This window comes from Ptychodera flava, chromosome 1 (genome assembly GCF_041260155.1).
Source record: "Ptychodera flava strain L36383 chromosome 1, AS_Pfla_20210202, whole genome shotgun sequence".
In the NCBI taxonomy this organism is placed as follows: domain Eukaryota; kingdom Metazoa; phylum Hemichordata; class Enteropneusta; family Ptychoderidae; genus Ptychodera; species Ptychodera flava.
The window spans coordinates 55,180,442-55,187,996 of NC_091928.1; the positions used below are offsets into that span (position 1 = coordinate 55,180,442).

The window sequence follows — 7,555 nt, forward strand, 5'->3', positions numbered from 1 at the left end:
AATGTCCACACCTCAATTCAAATGTAAGAAATCTCACATTTCAGCATTGGCACAGTATATCTAATAATAATATGTGACACATTGCTTACATAACATAAGTATTACAGTTATTGCATAGCTTGGTCTTGGAAGCCATTTTAACACAACTCACTTTGCTAATGTTGCAATTTTACAATGTAAACACTTTACAGAAAAGGCCAACATTTTACTAAAGTAAAACTAACTGAAACATGTCAACACTGTGGGCCACAGTAAGTGTTAATCTACTCTATTATTCATTGATGAATAGTGTAGATAAGGTAAATTACCTGACTGCCAAATATTATCAGTAATGAGACCTATGCAAACCTCATTTCATCTCCAGACAGTCAATATTTGTAGTATTTCTTTTAGAATTTATTCCTCCATTATGGTCATCAACCTATTGTCTGAAACTACTTGTTTGATAGGCTTGAAATGTGACTTTGCTAAGAGATAGATGAAATAGGTCAGCCCAATTGCAGGTTATTTTGGACATTTTTTAAGAACAATTTCTCAATTTATTTTGCTTTAAAAAATATTTCTTCTCTGAAATTGCTTATCTGATATTACTTAACTGCTTCAAAATGTGAAATTGCTTATCTGATATTACTTAACTGCTTCAAAATGTGAAATTGCTTATCTGATATTTCTTAACTGCTTCAAAAAATGTTAGTGCAGACAATTTCTTTAAAATAAGTACAAATGATGATGATCTAATATGCCTGCATTTGAAGACAAAACCATTCATTTTTTTGAAGTCTATTTTTCATTGATTATTTTAATTTATGACTGAAATTACTAAAATTACTGATAACTTCAAATGCTCAGCCTTAGGAATATTCCGTGTGAATTATTGAAGACCAGAAAGCGAAAGCTAATTTTCATTGTTGTTTTTTCCAGAAACATCCCTCACAATTTATTAATCGCGTTCGCCATGTTATACTGGTATGTTTTCATGTCAATGACAGCCACTGAACAGATCACAAACCATGGCGTGGCTGAAACCTGCACTTAGGACTTTGTGTTCACTTCAAGTGGTCAGCTAATCAACCAATAAATATGACATGATTAGGTGAATACAAACTGCAAAGTTGCATTTAAATGTATGGCATGTGTGGTACAAATAGAAATTCAGAAATTTTTCCATATGGAAACTGTGTGCTGAGGTCACATGTTCAATGATGTTGTCAAGAAATGTGCAGAGTCACAAATACAAGTTGTGATTATAGCTAGCTTGCTGCTTCAATGCCTTTGCCACAAAATCTAAGGAAGAATATTCTGTCTTTGGCCAAAGGGACAATACTGGAATGCCTTGCTATTGATTTACCCTAATCTGCATTTTCACCCTGGTTTATCCTGCTGAGATGTTTCAATAATTTGTCTGTCACATTACATACTAAGTCTCCACTTCCACATCCATTAAATTCTCACTTCTTCATCTTGTTGTTTCAGAAAGGTCATTTTAGGTCATAGAATCTGACTGACCTTTGTACTTAAGCTTTGCCATTACTCTGACATTAAACTGCTGAAAAATTGGCCAATTATAATTTTGCTTTCCTATTTCAGTTTTGATCCTGTTCTTTGACAGAGTAATCAAAATCGTGATTGATAGTAACATCCATGTTCCAGTAAAGTCAGACTTAGTTTGCCCTTGATTGTTTGAATAGCCATGCGGAGGAATTCAATATTTCCTGTTGGAATTGAGCCAGAAACCATGATAGTTAAATAAAACCCCAAACTTGGAACAACAAGAAATGAGTGTGACATACCTAAAGTGTCTGGATAATTATCTGTACTTTCACCAACAGGTCCTCAAATTCACACCTGAAAATTTGATCTGAAATTAGTAAAAGCCACAACAAAGTCAGCTGGTACTGCTGGATTGTTGTACTGTACATGTATCAACACAACACCCTACATCACGTGATTAGGAATCAGATTAGGAATTTATTACCTGGCAGCAGAATGACATGATGAGGACAAATAAGGACAAAGTTCAGTTTTTATAGTTGCCAGTGTGTGTTTTCATGGGTTGTTTCAGCATGGCTCAGTCAGACAACTATATGGCATTAATATTCCTTTAGGTGTGAGAGTATCAAAATTATTGTTTGACTATGACCTTGTTTTACCTTCTGTAACCAAGTTCATTGTAATTAATATATAAATACTTTATACCAATGTGCTGTGGGTTCATCTGTATTCTAACTATGGAAGTCTTTGTACCATTGTAACCATTATGGCTTCAAAGGTAAAGTGACCTAATTGAAAATTATCAATCTCTGCTTCTCTCATTGAAAGCCTTCAAAAGAAAGTATTCTCAACATTTTTACATGGTTGTAGGGTTTCAAAAATGTCATTTTGTGTATTTTACCATTTTCATACAGACCTTTCCTCTTGCCATTACATGCCTTGTAAAATCTAAGTCTCCAAGTATGATTAAAAGTTTTTCTCTACAGAATTTGTCTACATTTTGAAACCAGAGAATTAGTTTCATTCCATTGTTTTTCAATAGAAATATGGCACATGCCATTTTTCAGTTTGTTTCTGATGTTCATAAACACACATGAACAGTATAAACAATAAAATGGAGAGTTAAGATTGTCTAAACTTGTAATCCTTTTGTCACAGCTTTGTTCAACCATACTGGCACTCTACAAATTAATGTTGTTCATCAACTACATTATCTTTATACATGTTATAGTTGTGGCGCATTTACAATGACAAAGGGCACCCAATGTTACATGTAGTTTAACACCCTCTGTGTCATCACCAAAGTACCGGTATTTGCAAAACTTTAATAATAATAATTTCAATGTCTGATCTCCCTAAATATTTTGCAAGACATATACCCTCTTTGCCACCAGAAATACTGGTATTTTTGTCACCTCTGTGTATTGGAAAATAGCTTGAATGAGAAGATCAACCATCACAGACTTGTTTTATGTTGTGATACTTTGTTTGACAGTCAGGGTTTGAGTGATTGGCATATAGTTACAGGTGTCACATCATGTTGACTTCTCCAGCAACAAGATGCTAAAATGTACTTCTTCAAAAATAATGTTTCACCTAAATTTCATCAGATATGAAACTGACAATGACATGCAAGATATCAATGAAATGGTCCTTGAAGATCAAATAAACACGCACAAATAAATATAGCCCTGATTGATTCAAAGTTTACATTAAGATATTTCATTGAAACAACATGAAACCATTAGTTTTGTAATAAAATTGATTTTAATAATGTTGTAAGCTACATAGAGCACTTGCAATAAGACAAAGTTACTTGTTTCATGTATGGTAGTAATTGTTTATTTTCAGTTATTCATTGTAAATATGCCTTCATATCATAATAACTTCTGAGTAATAAAGTGTACAATTTTGTCAGTACAATATTGTTTTTATTGTGCAACAGCAACTGTGTCACACATGAATAAGTTTTCTCACCAAGACTGCCTGTAAGGACTTTGTGCACTTCAGACTTTGTACTCACTTCAAGTGGTCAGCAACTCAACCAGCATTAAAATCTGACATTATTATAGTAGGCATATAAAAACTGCATAGTAGCATTTCAATATATAGAATGTGTGGTACAAACAGAAATTCAGAAATTTTCAAAATCGAAACTGCATATGCCTTTTGTGTGCTAGATCACATGTTGTTCAAGGAATGTGTAGAGCCACAGTTTGAAACTTACTGCTAGCTTGCCACTTCCATTGCCAAAAAAATTCCATGGAAGAATATTTTTTCTCTGGCCCAAGGGCCAATAACAAAATGCCATGCTATTGATTTTGCATCATCTGAATTTTCACTCAGGTTTACCTTTTTAGCTACGCTGTCAGCGATGCAGAGCTTATCAAATTGGTTGATTTTCCGTCGTTGTCCGTCGTGCGTCAACAATTGCCTTCTCCAATTCTCCAATTGCTTTGAAATTTTATATGCAGTTAACTTGGGTGACCTCACTTAAGTTTGTTCAAATTGTGGTGAAATTTGCATATTTGTATTTTGGGGGCATTTTTTTTGGTGTTTTTGGTAAAAAAATCGTCTTTTCTGAAACCGCTTGTCCGATTGCTTTGAAATGTGATATGCAATTTACTTATGGTGACTTCAGTCAGATTTGTTCAAATAATGGTGAAATTTGCATATCTGTATTTTTAAGGCAATTTTTGTCATTTTTGGTAAAAAAATCTTGAAAAATCTTCTTCTTCAAAACTACCAGCCAGATAGCTTTGATATTTGGTACATATGTCCCTAGGGATGATCTTTTTCAGATTTGTTCAAATTGTGGAGAAATATGCAAATTTGCACTTTCAAAGGCAATTTTGGCCATTTTTGGTAAAAAATGTTTTTCTCAAAAAGAACTGGTCGGATAGCTTCAAACTTTGGTATACAGGTTTCTATAGATAAACTAAGTAATATATATTGAATTTCTGATGAAATCTGTACTTTCGTACTTTTGGGGCAATTTTTGCCATTTTTGGTCAAAAAGTGTGTATTTCCAAAACTACTCATCTGATAGCTTTGAAATTTGGTATACAGGTTCCTACAGATGAACTAAATGGTATTTACTGAAATTATGATGAAATCTGCAATTTTGTATTTTGGGGGCAATTTTTTCCATTTTTGGTCAAAAAATGTGTATTTCCACAACTACTCATCTGATAGCTTTGCAATTTAGTATACAGGTTCCTACAGATCACCTTAATGATATTTATTGAAATTATGATAAAATCTGCAATTTTTTAAATTTTGGGGCAATTTTTGCCATTTTTGGTCAAAAAATGTGTTATTTTCTCAAAAAGTATTGGTCTGGTAGCTTTGAAATTTGGTGTGCCGGTTTCTACAGATGAGCTAAGTAATATGTATTGAATTTCTGATGAAATCTGTAATTTTGTATTTTGGGGCAATTTTTGCCATTTTTGTCAAAAAATGTGTATTTCCAAAACTACTCATAGCTTGGAAATTTGGTATACAGGTTTCTATAGATGAACTAAATGATATTTATTGAAATTACGATGAAATCTGCAATTTTGAATTTTCTGGGCCATTTTTTTCCATTTTTGGTCAAAAAATGTGTTTCTCAAAAAGTACTGGTCTAACAGCTTTGAAATTTGGTATACAGGTTTCTATAGATGAACTAAATTTGGTCTTTTTGAAATTATGATTAAATCTGCAATTTTTATTTTTGGGGCAATTGTTGCCATTTTTGGTCAGAAAATTTTATTCTCAAAAAACTACTCATCAGATAGCTTTTGTTGACATGTTCTTAGGGATGATCCAATGTGATATATTCAAAGTATGATGAAATCTTCAATTGTGTATTTTTGCAGCTATTTTAGCCACTTTTTTCTGGCCATTGCATTGAGCTATCAAAGATTTCCACCATCTTCATCAACATGTGTCAAAAATAGTTATTCTCTACATAAATACAGCGTAGCTATATCGGCCGCTAGGTCGCTTGTTGAGAAATTTTTATCAGTCAAGTTGGGCTTGTTGCTGCTTGCAACAATTACTATGAATCACAGCTATCTCTCATGTATTTTGTAAAATGAATAATTATTAAAGATGATTTGTTCACAGTTAGTTCAAGATCACATTCTAATGATTGAGCTCTGATGGATACAACCATCAGAGGAAAAGGATCGTTACTATTTTGTCTGTCACATTACAACACTAACTCCACATTTCCACATCCATTTCTCTCTTGTTCTTGTTGTTTTAGAAAGGTCATTTAAGGTCAAAGCGTCTGACTGACCTTGTACTGAAGCTTCGCCATTACTCTGGGAGGAAATTGCTGAAAAATTTATCAAATCATAATGTGCTTTCCTTTTTTAGTTTTGATCCAGTTCTTTGATAGAGTCATCAAAACCATGATCGTCAAAACCATGAATGTTAGTAACATCCATGTTGCAATAAAGTCTGACTCTGTTTGCCCCTCAGTATTTAAATGGCCAGAGGAATTCAGAATTCCTGTTGGAATTGAGCCAGAAATCATGATAGTTAAATCAAACCACAAACTTGGAAATAACAAGTAACAGGTGTAACATACCTAAGTCTCTGGATAATTACATGTGCTCTCACAAACAGGTCCTCAAATTCACACCTGACAATTTGATCTATTTTTGTAAAAGCCACAGGGAAGTCAGACTGGTAGTGCTAGATTGTTGTACATGTATCAACACAACACCCTACATCACGTGATTAGAAATCAGATTAGGAATTTATTACCTGGCAGCTCACTGACCTAATGAGGACAAAGTTCAATTGTTATAGTTACCAGAGTGTTTTCATACAGTTAGGTCGTTTGAGCATAACTCACTCAGACAGCTATATGGTATTAATGTCCCTCTGGGTGCTGTGTAGAGTATCAAATTATTGTTTGACTATGACCTTGTTTTAATTTTTGTAACCAAGTTGATTGTAATTAAAATATAAATACTTTATATCAATGTGATGCATGGAAACATCTGAATTCTTACAATGTAAGTCTTTTTACCCTTGTAACCTTTATGGCTTCAAAGGTTATGTGACCTGCTGTAGCTATAAGAAACATAAAAGACATACCAGTACATGAAAATTATAAATCTCCACTTCTGTCAGTGAAAGCCTTCCAAAGAAAAGTATTCTCAACATTTTTACATGGTAGTAGGGTTTCAAAAATGTTATTTCATAGTGTATATTTCTATTTTCATACACACCTTTCCTCATACATGCCCTATAAAAACTACCAGTCTGCAAGTATGATTAAAAGTTAGTCTTTAAAGAATTTGTCTACTGGTACATTGTGAAACTGGAGAATTACAGTTTCATTCCATTGTTTTTCAAGAGAAATACGGCACATACCATTTTTCAGTTTGTTTCTGATGTTTATAAACACATATGAACATGATAAACAATAAAACAGAGTTGAGATTGTCTAAACTTGTAATCATTTTGTCACTGCTTTGTTCAACCATTCTGGCACTCTACAAAGTAATGTTGCTCATTAACTACATTATCTTTATACATGTTATAGTTGTGGCGTATTTACATTGACAAAGGGCACCCACTGTTACATGTAGTTTAATACCCTCTGTGTCATCACCAAAGTACCGGTATTTGCAAAACTTTAATAATAATTAATTGCAATGTCTGATCCCCCTGAATATTTTGCAAGATATATACCCTCTTTGCCACCAGAAATACTGGTATTTTTGTCACCTCTGTGTACGGTATTAGAAAATAGCTTGAATGAGAAGATCAACCATCACAGACTTGTTTTATGTTGTGATACTTTGTTTGACAGTCAGGGTTTGAGTGATTGGCATATCGTTACAGGTGTCACATCTTGTTGACTTCTCACGCAACGAGATGCTAAAATGTACTTCTTCAAAAATAATGTTTCACCTAAATTTCATCAGATATGAAACTGACAATGACAGGCAAGAGATCAAGGAAATGATCCTTGAAGATCAAATAAACACGCATAAATAATATAGCCCTGATTGATTCAAAGTTTACATTAAGATATTTAATTGATACAATATGAAACCAT

At 33.3% G+C, this 7,555-nt stretch overlaps 2 protein-coding genes across 2 annotated transcripts in view; one reads left to right on the top strand and one right to left on the bottom strand.

Moving 5' to 3' along the window:
• LOC139141229 (uncharacterized) overlaps positions 1 to 2,110 on the bottom strand; it is a 135,131-nt gene extending 133,021 nt beyond the window's left edge. The window contains exon 1 of the mRNA XM_070710857.1: positions 1,791 to 2,110. The gene's annotated coding sequence lies outside the window, so the exon portion shown is untranslated. The remainder of the gene's footprint in view (positions 1 to 1,790) is intronic.
• The window catches only part of LOC139141401 (arylsulfatase B-like), a 150,633-nt gene that overhangs the window by 25,313 nt on the left and 117,765 nt on the right, over positions 1 to 7,555 (top strand). The gene's annotated exons all lie outside the window — the stretch shown is intronic.